Below are 16,290 nucleotides of genomic sequence, written 5' to 3'. Positions count from 1 at the left end.
GGCGAGAATTCTACCATTGAACCACCGAGGCTCTGCCGAGAGTAGAATATGGAAAGAATGGTATTGCACCTGAATATTTGATAATCAAACCAAATATTTCTTTGAGTTATTATAGCGAATAATATTTTTGGAAGGGTTTATCAATTTAAAAATTATCATTTTACATACTTTTTGAAATTTTTTTATTAATTTCGAAAGACCCTGAAGTAAGGATAATACAATTTAAACACAATATCGTTATGCATCAAATGACGACCAAAACATGCATCGGCCGGGAATCGAACCCGGATCTCCCGCGTGGCAGACGAGAATTCTACCATTGAACCACCGAGGCTCTGCAAAGAGTAGAATATTGAAAAAATGGTATTTCACCTCAATATTTGATAATCAAACCAAATATTTCTTTGAATTATTATCTCAAATAATATTTTTAGAAGGGTTTATCAATTTAAAAATTATCATTTTACATACTTTTTGAAGTTTTTTTAATAATTTCGAAAGACCCTGAAGTAAGGATAATACAATGTAAACACAATATCGTTATGCATCAAATGAAGACCAAAACATGCATCGGCCGGGAATCGAACCCGGATCTCCCGCGTGGCAGGCGAGAATTCTACCATTGAACCACCGATGCTCTGCAAAGAGTAGAATATGGAAAGTATGGTATTGCACCTGAATATTTGATAATCAAACCAAATATTTCTTTGAATTATTATAGCGAATAATATATTTGGAAGGGTTTATCAATTTAAAAATTATCATTTTACATACTTTTTGAACTTTTTTTATTAATTTCGAAAGACCCGGAAGTAAGGATAATACATTTTAAACACAATATCGTTATGCATCAAATGACGACCAAAACATGCATCGGCCGGGAATCGAACCCGGATCTCCCGCGTGGCAGACGAGAATTCTACCATTGAACCACCGAGGCTCTGCAAAGAGTATAATATTGAAAAAATGGTATTTCACCTAAATATTTGATAATCAAACCAAATATTTCTTTGAATTATTATAGCGAATAATATTTTTGGAAGGGCTTATCAATTTAAAAATTATCATTTTACATACTTTTTGAATTTTTTTAATTAATTTCGAAAGACCCTGAAGTAAGGATAATACAATTTAAACACAATATCGTTATGCATCAAATGACGACCAAAACATGCATCGGCCGGGAATCGAACCCGGATCTCCCGCGTGGCAGACGAGAATTCTACCATTGAACCACCGAGGCTCTGCAAAGAGTAGAATATTGAAAAAATGGTATTTCACCTCAATATTTGATAATCAAACCAAATATTTCTTTGAATTATTATCTCAAATAATATTTTTAGAAGGGTTTATCAATTTAAAAATTATCATTTTACATACTTTTTGAAGTTTTTTTAATAATTTCGAAAGACCCTGAAGTAAGGATAATACAATGTAAACACAATATCGTTATGCATCAAATGAAGACCAAAACATGCATCGGCCGGGAATCGAACCCGGATCTCCCGCGTGGCAGGCGAGAACTCTACCATTGAACCACCGAGGCTCTGCCAAGAGTAGAATATGGAAAGAGTGGTATTTGACCTGAATATTTGATAAAAAAACCAAATATTTCTTTGAAATATTATCTCAAATAATATTTTTAGAAGGATTTATCAATTTAACAATTATCATTTTACTTAATTTTCGTAATTTTTTAAATATATTCCCAAGACCCTGAAGTAAGGAAAATACAATTTAAACACAATATCGTTATGCATAAAATGACGACCAAATCATGCATCGGCCGGGAATCGAACCCGGATCTCCCGCGTGGCAGGCGAGAATTCTACCATTGAACCACCGAGGCTCTGCCAAGAGTAGAATATGGAAAAATGGTATTTCACCTAAATATTTGATAATCAAACCAATTATTTCTTTGAATTTTTATTGCGAATAATATTTTTGGAAGGGTTTATAAATTTAAAAATTATCATTTTACATACTTTTTGAAATTTTTTTATTAATTTCGAAAGACCCGGATGTAAGGATAATACAATTTAAACACAATATCGTTATGCATCAAATGACGACCAAAACATGCATCGGCCGGGAATCGAACCCGGATCTCCCGCTTGGCAGGCGAGAATTCTACCATTGAACCACCGATGCTCTGCAAAGAGTAGAATATTGAAAAAATGGCATTTCACCTAAATATTTGATAATCAAACCAAATATTTCTTTGAATTATTATCTCAAATAATATTTTTAGAAGGATTTATCAATTTAACAATAATCATTTTACTTAATTTTTGTAATTTTTTTAATATATTCCCAAGACCCTGAAGTAAGGATAATACAATTTAAACACAATATCGTTATGCATCAAATGACGACCAAAACATACATCGGCCGGGAATCGAACCCGGATCTCCCGCGTGGCAGGCGAGAATTCTACCATTGAACCACCGAGGCTCTGCCAAGAGCAGAATATGGAAAAATGGTATTTCACCTGAATATTTGATAATCAAACCAAATATTTCTTTGAATTATTATCTCAAATAATATTTTTAGAAGGGTTTATCAATTTAAAAATTATCATTTTACATACTTTTGAATTTTTTTTTATTATTTTCGAAAGACCCTGAAGTAAGGATAATACAATTTAAACACAATATCGTTATGCATCAAATGACGACCAAAACATGCATCGGCCGGGAATCGAACCCGGATCTCCCGCGTGGCAGGCGAGAATTCTACCATTGAACCACCGATGCTCTGCAAAGAGTAGAATATGGAAAGAATTGTATTTCACCTGAATATTTGATAATCAAACCAAATATTTCTTTGGATTATAGCGAATAATATATTTGGAAGGGTTTATCAATTTAAAAATTATCATTTTACATACTTTTTGAATTTTTTTTATTAATTTCGAAAGACCCGGAAGTAAGGATAATACATTTTAAACACAATATCGTTATGCATCAAATGACGACCAAAACATGCATCGGCCGGGAATCGAACCCGGATCTCCCGCGTGGCAGACGAGAATTCTACCATTGAACCACCGAGGCTCTGCAAAGAGTATAATATTGAAAAAATGGTATTTCACCTAAATATTTGATAATCAAACCAAATATTTCTTTGAATTATTATAGCGAATAATATTTTTGGAAGGGTTTATAAATTTAAAAATTATCATTTTACATACTTTTTGAAATTTTTTTATTAATTTCGAAAGACCCGGAAGTAAGGATAATACAATTTAAACACAATATCGTTATGCATCAAATGACGACCAAAACATGCATCGGCCGGGAATCGAACCCGGATCTCCCGCGTGGCAGGCGAGAATTCTACCATTGAACCACCGATGCTCTGCAAAGAGTAGAATATGGAAAGAGTGGTATTTCACCTAAATATTTGATAATAAAACCAAATATTTCTTTGAAATATTATCTAAAATAATATTTTTAGAAGGATTTATCAATTTAACAATTATCATTTTACTTAATTTTCGTAATATATTCCCAAGACCCTGAAGTAAGGATAATACAATTTAAACACAACATCGTTATGCATCAAATGACGACCAAACATGCATCGGCCGGGAATCGAACCCGGATCTCCCGCGTGGCAGGCGAGAATTCTTCCATTGAACCACCGAGGCTCTGCATAGAGTAGAATATGGAAAAAATGGTATTTCACCTAAATATTTGATAATCAAACCAAATATTTCTTTGAATTATTATAGCGAATATAATTTTGGGAAGGGTTTATCAATTTAAAAATTATCATTTTTCATACTTTTTGAAAATTTTTTATTAATTTCGAAAGACCCTGAAGTAAGGATAATACAATTTAAACACAATATCGTTATGCATCAAATGACGACCAAAACATGCATTGGTCGGGAATCGAACCCGGATCTCCCGCGTGGCAGGCGAGAATTCTGACATTGAAACACCGATGCTCTGCAAGGAGTATAATATGGAAAGAATGGTATTTCTCCTGAATATTTGATAATCAAACCAAATATTTCTTTGAATTATTATCTCAAATAATATTTTTAGAAGGGTTTACCAATTTAAAAATTATTATTTTACATACCTTTCGTAATTTTTTTATTAATTTCGAAAGACCCTGAAGTAAGGATAATACAATTTAAACACAAAATCGTTATGCATCAAATGATGACAAAACATGCATCGGCCGGGAATCGAATCCGGATCTCCCGCGTGGCACGCGAGAAATCTACCATTGAACCACCGATGCTCTGCAAAGAGTAGAATATGGAAAGAATGGTATTTCACCTGAATATTTGATAATAAAACCAAATATTTCTTTGAATTATTATCTCAAATAATATTTTTAGAAGGATTTATCAATTTAACAATTATCATTTTACTTAATTTTCGTAATTTTTTTAATATATTCCCAAGACCCTGAAGTAAGGATAATACAATTTAAACACAATATTGTTACACCAGTAAAGAGACTGTATTTACTTTAATGAAATTCTTTATTATGCTAGATTCTACGTACAGTAATATAACGCGAAGGGTCGGACGTAAACGGGGACGCGACTAAATACTTTCCCCGAAGGAAGCGGCTTTCGCGACGGGCTCGGTTTTCACAACCTTAGTCCCGTCTCTACGGCGTTGATAACGAGGGCTAGCTTTCTCAGCCGGCGACTTTGTTATCCCAACTCGAAAGGCTCGGTTTATTCAACCTTAGTCCCTTCTCGTTTAACGCGGGAGAGGAAAGCGTCCCTTAGGTAGGAGCGCGAGCCCCTTTTATAGCCGCGGGATGACAGATAACGGGGGGCTTATAGGTGTTTGCATTTTTGTCTGTCTTTCGACCTCGGGTCGTTGCCCGCCCGAGCTCTATAGCGCGACAGCTCCCCCGTAAATTAAAAGCCGACCCGGCGTTAAACAAAAATAGTAAAAAAACCAAAATAATAACAAATAAATGAAAAAAAAATATAATTGAGGAAGCACAAAAATTACTGAAACTGAAAATAACGAATAGATGATGTTCTCGATGTTGTTTTGCATGTCGCCGAGGGGCCCCGTTAGGGAGTAGGATACACGAGACGATCCGGGCAACGCCTTCGACTTTCGGACCGTCGAACTGGTGAAACGGGGGAAGGAATGACGGGGGTTGCTGCAGGTGGTTGTGGAGACCGAGAGAGGGAAGCAGGTGCGTCGTCCGGGTCAAATTGGCAGGTTAATGAGGCGGTTTGAAAAGATACTTTCTTCGGGGCGGGGGAAGGAAGATTTTCTTCATAGTCCGTTCGTGCAAAATATGGTTTGAGACGTTCAATTGATACTAGATCCGTTTTAGTACCAGTAGAATCAATGATTTCAAAATGTTCGGAGCGGTTTGACGTAATATTCGGTAGGGACCGGCATATTGATGTAATAGTTTTTCAGACCTTCCTGGAATTCGACGGGGGGTGCGTAAGAACACGAGATCCCCTTCTTCGAACGTGGCTTCTCGTCGCTTTCTGTCGAACCGTTCTTTATTTTTTGGAGGGAGCTAGCGCAGTCCGAGTAATCTTCGGTATCGGAGGAGTAGTGCATGTGCCGATTGAGGGATGGAAACGTGCCCGGCGCCTCCACCAGTTGTTACACCAGTAAAGAGACTGTATTTACTTTAATGAAATTCTTTATTATGCTAGATTCTACGTACAGTAATATAACGCGAAGGGTCGGACGTAAACGGGGACGCGACTAAATACTTTCCCCGAAGGAAGCGGCTTTCGCGACGGTCTCGGTTTTCACAACCTTAGTCCCGTCTCTACGGCCTTGATAACGAGGGCTAGCTTTCTCGCTTTGGTCCCATTGAACCGAATTCCCATTCGACAGAAGGGGTTTTTTTTTGGGTTCCCATTCGACCGAACGTAGCCAAAGGTGCGGTTTTATTATAGTCCCATTGGACCGAAATTCTATTGAACTGGAAGAAGACATACTGTGTGGTTTTGCATTAAATATATTTTTAATTTCACAACTTATTATTGTTAAAATAAATGTGAGTTGAAAATGTATTACTGCACTTATTTTAACTACGTTTTAATTACGGCGAACCTCACCTTCCCTAGCCTAACCTAACCTAACCTAACCCAACCCAACCTTGTTTGGAGGTAAAAAGATTATTTATATGAGTATTAAAAGCCCGCCTCTTACCACGAACAATTTATTAGCAATAATAGAAATATTTTGGAAAAGATGTCAGATAATTAATTGGAGAATATTTTGGAAAAGGTGGCAGCTAATTAATAGGAGAATATTTTGGAAAAGGTGGCAGCTAATTAATAGGAAAATCTTTTGGAAAAGGTGGCAGCTAATTAATAGGAGAATATTTTAGAAAAGGTGGTAGCTAATTAAAAGGAGAATATTTTGGAAAATGTGGCAGCTAATTAGTAGGAGAATGTTTTGGAAAAGGTTGCAGCTAATTAATAGGAGAATATTTTGGAAAAGGTGGCAGCTAATTAATAGGAGAATATTTTGGAAAAGGTGGTAGCTATTTAAAGGGATAATATTTTGGAAAAGGTGGCAGCTAATTAATAGGAGAATATTTTGGAAAAGGTGGTAGCTAATTAAAAGGAGAATATTTTGGAAAAGGTGGCAGCTAATTAATAGGAAAATCTTTTGGAAAAGGTGGCAGCTAATTAATAGGGGAATGTTTTGGAAAAGGTGGTAGCTATTTAAAGGGATAATATTTTGGAAAAGGTGGCAGCTAATTAATAGGAGAATATTTTGGAAAAGGTGGCAGCTAATTAATAGGAAAATCTTTTGGAAAAGGTGGCAGCTAATTAATAGGACAATATTTTAGAAAAGGTGGTAGCTAATTAAAAGGAGAATATTTTGGAAAATGTGGCAGCTAATTAGTAAGAAAATGTTTTGGAAAAGGTTGCAGCTAATTAATAGGAGAATATTTTGGAAAAGGTGGCAGCTAATTAATAGGAAAATCTTTTGGAAAAGGTGGCAGCTAATTAATAGTGGAATGTTTTGGAAAAGGTGGTAGCTATTTAAAGGGATAATATTTTGGAAAAGGTGGCAGCTAATTAATAGGAGAATATTTTGGAAAAGGTGGCAGCTAATTAATAGGAAAATCTTTTGGAAAAGGTGGCAGCTAATTAATAGGAGAATATTTTAGAAAAGGTGGTAGCTAATTAAAAGGAGAATATTTTGGAAAATATGGCAGCTAATTAGTAGGAAAATGTTTTGGAAAAGGTTGCAGCTAATTAATAGGAGAATATTTTGGAAAAGGTGGCAGCTAATTAATAGGAAAATCTTTTGGAAAAGGTTGCAGCTAATTAATAGGAGAATGTTTTGGAAAAAGTGGTAGCTATTTAAAGGGATAATATTTTGGAAAAGGAAGTAGCTAATTAAAAGGAGCATATTTTGGAAAAGGTGTCAACGAATTATTGGAACCAAACCAAACCTAAACTAACCTAAGCTAACCTAACCTAACCTAACCTATGCTAACCTAACTTAACCTAACCTAACCTAACCTAACCTAACCCAACCCAACCCACCCGAAACCAAAATATTAAAATTTTAATTTAAAATTTAAAGACATTGATGGAACTACCATTAAGACTATACTTCATTTTAAGCACAATTTGTTTATTAATTCTATATATCTCTTGCCTTGAAAGGAATGAAAGTGAGCGTTTTAATTAGTATCACGAAACATTTACTTTTAATATTATTAACATACCTTTCGGAGATTCGAACCAACAACCTATCGCTTCGCAGTCCAACATCGTATCCACTACATCACCGAATCGCTGACGGCTGCAGTGTTTCAAGTTATATTCATGTATTTTTTAGAGGCATATTCGGACGATTGGGATTTCGGTCCATCGGGAATATAGCCATTGGGCTGGAAATCTAAAATCATTGCGGGATATTCGGTCGAATGGGATTTCGGTCCTTTGGGAATTCGGTTGAAAGGAACGATACCGCTTTCTCAGCCGGAGACCTTGTTATCCCAACTCGAAAGGCTCGGTTTATTCAACCTTAGTCCCTTCTCGTTTAACGCGGGAGAGGAAAGCGTCCCTTAGGTAGGAGCGCGAGCCCCTTTTATAGCCGCGGGATGACAGATAACGGGGGGCTTATAGGTGTTTGCGTTTTTGTCTGTCTTTCGACCTCGGGTCGATGCCCGCCCGAGCTCTATAGCGCGACAATATCGTTATGCATCAAATGACGACCAAAACATGCATCGGCCGGGAATCGAACCCGGATCTCCCGCGTGGCAGGCGAGAATTCTACCATTGAACCTCTGAAGCTCTGCAAAGAGTAGAATATGGAAAGAATGGTATTTCACCTGAATATTTGATAATCAAACAAAATATTTCTTTGAGTTATTATCTCAAATAATATTTTTAGAAGGGTTTATCAATTTAAAAATTATTATTTTACATACTTTTCGTAATTTTTTTATTAATTTCGAAAGACCCTGAATTAAGGATAATACAATTTAAACACAATATCGTTATGCATCAAATGACGACCAAAACATGCATCGGCCGAGAATCGAACCCGGATCTCCCGCGTGGCAGGCGAGAATTCTACCATTGAACCACCGATGCTCTGCAAATAGTAGAATATGGAAAAAATGGTATTTCACCTGAATATTTGATAATCAAACCAAATATTTCTTTGAATTAATATCTCAAATAATATTTTTAGAAGGATTTATCAATTTAAAAATTATTATTTTACATACTTTTCGTAATTTTTGTAATATATTTCCAAGACACTGAAGTAAGGATAATACAATTTAAACACAATATCGTTATGCATCAAATGACGACCAAAAGATGCATCGGCCGGGAATCGAACCCGGATCTCCCGCGTGGCAGGCGAGAATTCTACCATTGAACCACCGATGCTCTGTCGAGAGTAGAATATGGAAAAATGGTATTTCACCTGAATATTTGATAATCAAACCAAATATTTCTTTGAATTATTATCTCAAATAATATTTTTAGAAGGATTTATCAATTTAACAATTATCATTTTACTTAATTTTCGTAATTTTTGTAATATATTTCCAAGACACTGAAGTAAGGATAATACAATTTAAACACAATATCGTTATGCATCAAATGACGACCAAAACATGCATCGGCCGGGAATCGAACCCGGATCTCCCGCGTGGCAGGCGAGAATTCTACCATTGAACCACTGAAGCTCTGCAAAGAGCAGAATATGGAAAGAATGGTATTTCACCTGAATATTTGATAATCAAACAAAATATTTCTTTGAATTATTATCTCAAATAATATTTTTAGAAGGGTTTATCAATTTAAAAATTATTATTTTACATACTTTTCGTAATTTTTTTATTAATTTCGAAAGACCCTGAATTAAGGATAATACAATTTAAACACAATATCGTTATGCATCAAATGACGACCAAAACATGCATCGGCCGAGAATCGAACCCGGATCTCCCGCGTGTCAGGCGAAAATTCTACCATTGAACCACCGATGCTCTGCAAATAGTAGAATATGGAAAAAATGGTATTTCACCTGAATATTTGATAATCAAACCAAATATTTCTTTGAATTATTATCTCAAATAATATTAATAAAAACTGTCTTTGTACACAAAGACGCGAAAAAGTAAGAGATAAGTGTAGAAAATTAATTGTTTGAAGTAACAGATATTCAAATTTTCATTTTTGAAGACGTGATTATAAAACATCATTTATTAGAAAAAATTTCTTATCTTAGTTTTTTTCACCAAAATTCCTTCAGTAAAATATTTTATCGTTAAACATGTGCATCATTTTAAATGTAGAAAACGTATGCATTTTATTTTCTTTTTAAAATTTAGAGTTAGTTTGAGTATTCGGGCCTATAAGGAGAATAAAATGGGCGGAAAATTGTTGATAGCAGACAGAATAAAACAAGCATGAAAACTTAACAAAACGTGTTCGTTTATTTTGAAGTTTTCGAGGTTTCAAAAATTGACGTGTTTTATATCTCTCAAAAGATCACAATCAAGCTACAGATCCTTTTGACTCTAATAACTACATCACAGTCAAAGGGCGAATGTAATTTTCGGTTCGCAATATTTTCAATTTTAAAATATAAAAATAAATATTTCTAGCTCTATTTTTCAGATATCCGAGTATTTGAACTTCCTCGAAGGAAATGTTTCTCGAAAATAAACAGTAGTATCAAGGTAGTTTCTCTGAAATTTTTGTGAAAAAAACTAAGATAAGAAATTTTTTCAAATAATTGATGTTTTATAATCACGTCTTCAAAAATGAAAATTTGAATATCTGTTACTTCAAACAATTAATTTTCTACACTTATCTCTTACTTTTTCGCGTCTATGTGTACAAAGACAGTTTTTATTAATATCTGTAACTTCAGTCTCAATATGAATTAAAACTGTTTAGAAACTAGTATTTTAAAACGTATACTGAAAAGCAGGCGCTCCATTTATGTCTTGTGGTGTTGCGCGTTTATTAGTTACCGCGTTTGAACTTGATTGCTTCAACGCCCAGTCCAAGTCAAATTGCCTTCCCGTCGTTTTCACGTGCAAAGCACAGTGGATGCAATAATACAAATAGATTCCGAAGACTTAGGGTAAAAATTATTACGTAGACCTGTGTACAAAAACAATCTATACACCTGTGCACACACATATTCCATAGACCTGCGCTGGGTGACAACATTTCCTAAATTTTATAATTTTTCCTATTTTCGGATGTCTTCCTATTAGTTCCTATAATTTCGATATTTTCCTATTTTTCGAAATTGTAGATATTTTGTGCGCTCTCACTTTCTGTTTTGTTATATATCACCAAAGCTATGGAAGCCTCTTAAAATATTTGTCACGGAAGTCTGTGATGTTTTAAATTCATAGCATATGTTTCTAAGATTACGTTCCATAAGTATGACACTTCCTATATTTCAAAATGCTAGAGACTTAATGAGAGCTAGTTCGAGAACGACGCGAGAATTGACTACACGCGATTTTCTACTCCATCTTCCTATTTAGTCTGTACTAAGCCTTTGACAGGGCCTCATCAGGCGTCGCTTTACGAGAATCTATGACGTTTCATTTGCGTCACTTCGAGACAAGCTCTCAGTTAACAGTGACAAATTTATGTAACATATCTTACGAACTTATGGTTATAATTAAACCAAAGCTCCTTTGTAAATCTTGTTTTATTACTTTCAAAGCATTTGCAACCTATATTTTGCTATTTTTTCAAGAGTAGTTCTCTTGTCTTTTCCTGTTTTTTTAACTATACATCCATCTATATCTATATAAATCAAAGTGCTGACTGACTGACTGACAGACTGACTGATAATCAACGCCCAGCCCAAACCGCTTGCCCTAGAAGGCTGAAACTTTGCAGGAACGTTTCTCATAAGTAGTAGAAGCGTACTAGGAAACATTTTTCCAATCCGCCGCCATGTTAATAAATGGCGCCCAGAAATGTAAGAAGATCTTCTCTATGCAACTGAGTCCGCGCGTTTCAACCGATTTCACAAATATTTAGTACACTGGTTTCCTAAAGACGGGCTGAATGGTCTTTTAGTTCGATTTGTCGCCATGTTTTTAAATGGCGGCCAGAAATTTAAAAACCCTTTATTATGGAATAATGTCCGCGTGAAGAGTAATAAAAAATGTACCGAAGGGCTGATGGGCAACGCCGAGTGCCTTCGCTGCTCCTAGGGTGCTACAAAAATATTAGTCATCAGTAAAATCTATCATTTTGATGGAAGTTCTTATTACACGCGAGCGACGCCGCGGGCAACAGCTAGTATCTTTATAAATCAAAGTCCTGACTGACTGATAATCATCGTCCAGCCCAAACCGCTGGCCCCAGAAGGCAGAAAATTTGGAGGAACGTTACTCGTAAATAGTAGGCGCGTACTAAGAACGATTTTTCCAATCCGCCGCCATCTTCATAAACGGCGCCCAGAAATGTAACAAATCTTCTCTTTGTAAGAAAGTCCGCGAGTTTCAACCGATTTCACAAATATTTAGTACACCTTATAGACGGGCTGAATGGTCTTTCAGGATCGATTTGTTGCCATCATTTTAAATGGCGGCCAGATATTTAAAAACCTTTCTTTATAGAATGTCTGCGCGTAAAGTAATAAAAAATGTCCCGACGAGCTTATGGGCGACGCCGAGTGCCTTCGCTCCTAGGATGCTACAAAAATATTAGTCGAATCAGTAAAATGTACCCATACTTGATGGAAGTTCTTACTACACTCAAGCGATGCCGTGGGTAACAGCTAGTCTCCTATAATTTCCTGTAAATCAATTGTAAATTTACTATTTTCCTATAACTATTACAAGGTTATTTGTGGTCACCCTGAGTACACAAACATATTTCGTAGACAACATAGACTTGCGAAAACACATGTCATATAATTGTGTACAAACTGATCCCGTAGACTTGTGCACAAACATATCCCTTAGAATTGAGCACAAACTGATGTAATAGACTTGCGCACAAAATGAAGTCATAGACTTGCGCACACACTGATGTCATAGACTTACGCACAAACAGATATCATAAACTTGTGCAAAAAGAGATGTTATATACCTGTACACAAAAAGATTCCATGGACCTCTGCAGAAAAAATTCCATACCCATATGCTCAAAAATATGCTCAAGAATATCTCGTACACCAGTGCACAAAAATACTGCATATCCATATGCACAAAAATATCCCGTATCCAATTGCAGAAAAATGTTCTTTAGACCTGTGCACAAACAGATGCAGTGGCCTTTGCAAAAACAGATTCCTTAGGCCTCTGCACAAACCGATTCAGTAGGCCTGTGCACAAAAATATTCCGTAGACCTAAGCACAAACAGATACCGTAGACAAGTGCACAAACAGATTCCGGAGACTTGTACACAAACGGAAGTCACAGGGTTATGCACAAACAGATGTAATAGACTTGCGCAAAAAATCCATCATAGACTTGCGCAAAGAGAGATGTCATGGATATGTGCACATCAGATTCCATGGACTAGTGCAAAAACAGAAGTCTTAGACTTGTTTACAAAACAAAAGTCTTAGACTTGTTTACAAACAGAAGTCATAGACCAGTTTACATAAAGATTCCATAGACCTGTTTACAAAAAGATTCCATACCCATTTGCACAAAACAATTCCATACCAATTTGCACAAAACGATTCCATAGACCTGTGCACAAAAATATTCCATAGACCTGTGCACAAAAATATTCCATAGACCTGTGCCCAAAGAAATTCCATAAAACTGTGCACAAAAAGATTTCCTAGACCTGTGCTCAAAAAATATGCCGTAGGCCTGTGCACAAACAGATGCCGTAGACCTGTAAAGAAACAGATTCCGTCAACCTGTGCACAAACAGATGCCGTAGGCCTGTGTACAAACAGATTCCGGAGATCTGTGCACAGATTCCGTAGCCATGTGCACAAACAAATTCCGTAGAGTTGTACACAAGTGGAAGTCACAGGCTTGTGCACAAGTGGGGTGGCGTAGCGGTTAGCGCTTTCGCCTCGCAGCAAGAGGATCCCGGGTTCGATTCCGGACTGTGGCACCGGGTGAAAATCGGGGAAGAAATCCTTCTGCGTAGAGTTTGCAAGTTCTCTCCCCGCTTGTTAAAGGAGTTTTCCTCCGCGGTCTAACCCGGTTTCTCCTTTCCATCAAAAACTTGCAGAGGTTAACGGTAATAGTTAGTATAGGGCGCTGTCGGTTAGCTGTGGCATAGAGGCTAGCCACCACCCCTCTATGCATTGTAAAGGCGTTAGATAAGTGGAAATAAGTCGCAAGATGACTTGGTCGAATTAGCTAGCTGAACTTATTTAATATTTAAAGTGACAGGCTTGTGCACAAGTGGAAGTTACAGGCTTGTGCACAAGTGGAAGTTACAGGCTTGTGCACAAGTGGAAGTCATAGGCTTGTGCACAACAGATGTCATAGACATGTTCAAACCAGATTCCATGGTTTTGTGCACAAACAGAAGTCATAGACCTGTGCACAAAAACATTCTATAGACTTGTGCAAATCAAGTTTCCATAGACCAGTGCACAAAAGATCTCATGGAGAAGTGCATAAAAGATTTCATGGAACTGTGCACAAAACATTATATAAGCTTGTGCACATAAAGATTCCTTAGACTAGTGCAAAAACAGAAGTCTTAGACTTGTTTACAAAAAGTAGTCATAGATCTGTTTACATAAAGATTCCATAGACCGGTTTACGTAAAGATTCCATAGACCGGTTTACATAAAGATTCCATAGACCGGTTTACATAAAGATTCCATACCCATTTGCACAAAACAATTCCATACCCATTTGCACAAAACAATTCCATACCCATTTGCACAAAACGATTCCATACCCATTTGCACAAAACGATTCCATAGACCTGTGCACAAAAATATTCCATAGACCCGTGCCCAAAGAGATTCCATAAAACTGTGCACAAAAAGATTCCCTAGACCTGTGCTCAAAAAATATGCCGTAGGCCTGTGCACAATCAGATGCCGTAGGCCTGTGTACAAACAGATTCCGGAGACCTGTGCACAGATTCCGTAGCCATGTGCACAAACAAATTCCGTAGACTTGTACACAAGTGGAAGTCACAGGCTTGTGCACAAGTGGAAGTCACAGGCTTGTGCACAACAGATGTCATAGACATGTTCAAACCAGATTCCATAGTTTTGTGCACAAACCGAAGTCATAGACCTGTGCACAAAAAACATTCTATAGAGTTGTGCATATCAAGTTTCCATAGACCTGTGCACAAAAGATCTCATGGAGATGTGCATAAAAGATTTCATGGAACTGTGCACAAAACATTATATAGGCTTGTGCACATAAAGATTCCTTAGACCTGTGTACATAAAGATTTCATACCCATAGCACAAAACTATTCCATAACCATTTGCTAAGAAATATTCCCTAGACCTGCGCACAAAAATATTTCATAAAACTGTGCACAAAAAGATTCCATTGACCTATGCACAAAATATTCTATTGGCTTTTGTATAAACATGTGACATAGACCTGTGTACAAAATAATCCATGGACCTGTGAACAAAAACATGCCTTGGACCTGTTTAGAAACATTCCATACCCCTATATTCTCAAAAATATTTCACACCCATTTGCACAAACATTTTCCGTAAACCCGTGCACAAACAGAAGCCGTAGACTAGCGCATAAACAGATTCCATAGATTTGCGCACAAATATATTACGTAGACTCGTGCACAAATAGATTCCACAGACTTGTGCACAAACGGAAGTCACACGGTTTTGCACAATCCGATGTTATAGACCTGTGCACAAACAGAAGTCGTAGACCTGTGTAAATAAAGATTTTTCACTTGGGCACATAAAGATTCTTTAGACTTTTGTGCACATAAAGATTCTTCAGACTTTTGTGCACATAAAGATTCTTCAGACTTTTGTGCACATAAAGATTCTTCAGAGTTTTGTGCACATAAAGATTCTTCAGAGTTTTGTGCACATAAAGATTCTTCAGACTTTTGTGCACATAAAGATTCTTCATACTTGTGTGCACATAAAGATTCTTCATACTTGTGTGCACATAATGATTCTTCAGACTTGTGTGCACATAAAGATTCTTCAGACTTGTGTGCACATAAAGATTCTTCAGACTTGTGTGCACATAAAGATTCTTCAGACTTGTGTGCACATAAAGATTCTTCAAACTTGGGCACATAAATATACCATAGACCCATGAACAAAAAATCCCATAGACCTGCGCACAGAAGATTCCATACTCCTATACTCAAAAGGATTCCATGCAGATTTGCACAAAAACATTCCGTAGACTTGTGTAAAACAATATTCCATAGGCCTGTGCACGAAAAGATTCCATAGACCTGGAAACAAAAATATTCCACTGACCTGTGCACAAAAAGATTGCATAGGCCTCTGCACAAAGAGATTTTATACCCCTTTGCACAAAAATATTCTGTAGGTCTGTGCTTAAACAGATTCCGTAGACTTATACACAAACAGATGTTATAGTTTAGACTCGTGTAAAAATTTAATTATCTATAATTGGTAATTATCTTTAATTGCTTATTTTGTTTAATTAAATTTAATCTGTAATTCGCAACTAAATTAGTTGGACGCGCAAAAGTTATAATGACAATTAAGCTAGCTAATTGCCCTACCAATTTGATTATCCGCAGTAAAACGACATAAGTCCTAGAATAACTTTCTTTATTACTTAACCCAAGCAAAAAAGTCTTAAGTTCCACAGTTTAAAGGTAAACCACGTAT

The 16,290-nt window shown here is 36.4% G+C and overlaps 16 non-coding genes across 16 annotated transcripts; all 16 read right to left on the bottom strand.

Moving 5' to 3' along the window:
* Nucleotides 1–263: 263 nt before the first annotated feature.
* On the bottom strand, nt 264–334 carry TRNAG-GCC (transfer RNA glycine (anticodon GCC)). The gene has a single exon. It is a non-coding gene; the product is annotated as a tRNA-Gly (tRNA).
* A 232-nt stretch (nt 335–566) lies between these two features.
* Nucleotides 567–637, bottom strand: TRNAG-GCC (transfer RNA glycine (anticodon GCC)). Its single transcript has one exon. It is a non-coding gene; the product is annotated as a tRNA-Gly (tRNA).
* Nucleotides 638–869: 232 nt separating this feature from the next.
* Nucleotides 870–940, bottom strand: TRNAG-GCC (transfer RNA glycine (anticodon GCC)). Its single transcript has one exon. It is a non-coding gene; the product is annotated as a tRNA-Gly (tRNA).
* Nucleotides 941–1,172: 232 nt separating this feature from the next.
* Nucleotides 1,173–1,243, bottom strand: TRNAG-GCC (transfer RNA glycine (anticodon GCC)). The gene has a single exon. It is a non-coding gene; the product is annotated as a tRNA-Gly (tRNA).
* Nucleotides 1,244–1,475: 232 nt separating this feature from the next.
* TRNAG-GCC (transfer RNA glycine (anticodon GCC)) lies at nt 1,476–1,546 on the bottom strand. The gene has a single exon. It is a non-coding gene; the product is annotated as a tRNA-Gly (tRNA).
* A 232-nt stretch (nt 1,547–1,778) lies between these two features.
* Nucleotides 1,779–1,849, bottom strand: TRNAG-GCC (transfer RNA glycine (anticodon GCC)). Its single transcript has one exon. It is a non-coding gene; the product is annotated as a tRNA-Gly (tRNA).
* A 231-nt stretch (nt 1,850–2,080) lies between these two features.
* Nucleotides 2,081–2,151, bottom strand: TRNAG-GCC (transfer RNA glycine (anticodon GCC)). The gene has a single exon. It is a non-coding gene; the product is annotated as a tRNA-Gly (tRNA).
* Nucleotides 2,152–2,383: 232 nt separating this feature from the next.
* Nucleotides 2,384–2,454, bottom strand: TRNAG-GCC (transfer RNA glycine (anticodon GCC)). Its single transcript has one exon. It is a non-coding gene; the product is annotated as a tRNA-Gly (tRNA).
* A 231-nt stretch (nt 2,455–2,685) lies between these two features.
* TRNAG-GCC (transfer RNA glycine (anticodon GCC)) lies at nt 2,686–2,756 on the bottom strand. The gene has a single exon. It is a non-coding gene; the product is annotated as a tRNA-Gly (tRNA).
* A 229-nt stretch (nt 2,757–2,985) lies between these two features.
* On the bottom strand, nt 2,986–3,056 carry TRNAG-GCC (transfer RNA glycine (anticodon GCC)). The gene has a single exon. It is a non-coding gene; the product is annotated as a tRNA-Gly (tRNA).
* A 232-nt stretch (nt 3,057–3,288) lies between these two features.
* Nucleotides 3,289–3,359, bottom strand: TRNAG-GCC (transfer RNA glycine (anticodon GCC)). Its single transcript has one exon. It is a non-coding gene; the product is annotated as a tRNA-Gly (tRNA).
* Nucleotides 3,360–3,581: 222 nt separating this feature from the next.
* Nucleotides 3,582–3,652, bottom strand: TRNAG-GCC (transfer RNA glycine (anticodon GCC)). The gene has a single exon. It is a non-coding gene; the product is annotated as a tRNA-Gly (tRNA).
* A 4,861-nt stretch (nt 3,653–8,513) lies between these two features.
* On the bottom strand, nt 8,514–8,584 carry TRNAG-GCC (transfer RNA glycine (anticodon GCC)). The gene has a single exon. It is a non-coding gene; the product is annotated as a tRNA-Gly (tRNA).
* Nucleotides 8,585–8,816: 232 nt separating this feature from the next.
* Nucleotides 8,817–8,887, bottom strand: TRNAG-GCC (transfer RNA glycine (anticodon GCC)). Its single transcript has one exon. It is a non-coding gene; the product is annotated as a tRNA-Gly (tRNA).
* A 231-nt stretch (nt 8,888–9,118) lies between these two features.
* Nucleotides 9,119–9,189, bottom strand: TRNAG-GCC (transfer RNA glycine (anticodon GCC)). The gene has a single exon. It is a non-coding gene; the product is annotated as a tRNA-Gly (tRNA).
* Nucleotides 9,190–9,421: 232 nt separating this feature from the next.
* Nucleotides 9,422–9,492, bottom strand: TRNAV-GAC (transfer RNA valine (anticodon GAC)). Its single transcript has one exon. It is a non-coding gene; the product is annotated as a tRNA-Val (tRNA).
* Between the last annotated feature and the right edge of the window lie 6,798 nt (nt 9,493–16,290).

The sequence above is a fragment of the Phalangium opilio genome, unplaced genomic scaffold (genome assembly GCF_054372755.1).
Source record: "Phalangium opilio isolate 3A_F unplaced genomic scaffold, DU_Popi_V2 ptg000002l_1, whole genome shotgun sequence".
Taxonomy (NCBI): domain Eukaryota; kingdom Metazoa; phylum Arthropoda; class Arachnida; order Opiliones; family Phalangiidae; genus Phalangium; species Phalangium opilio.
This window is presented reverse-complemented; position numbering and strand designations above follow the sequence as displayed.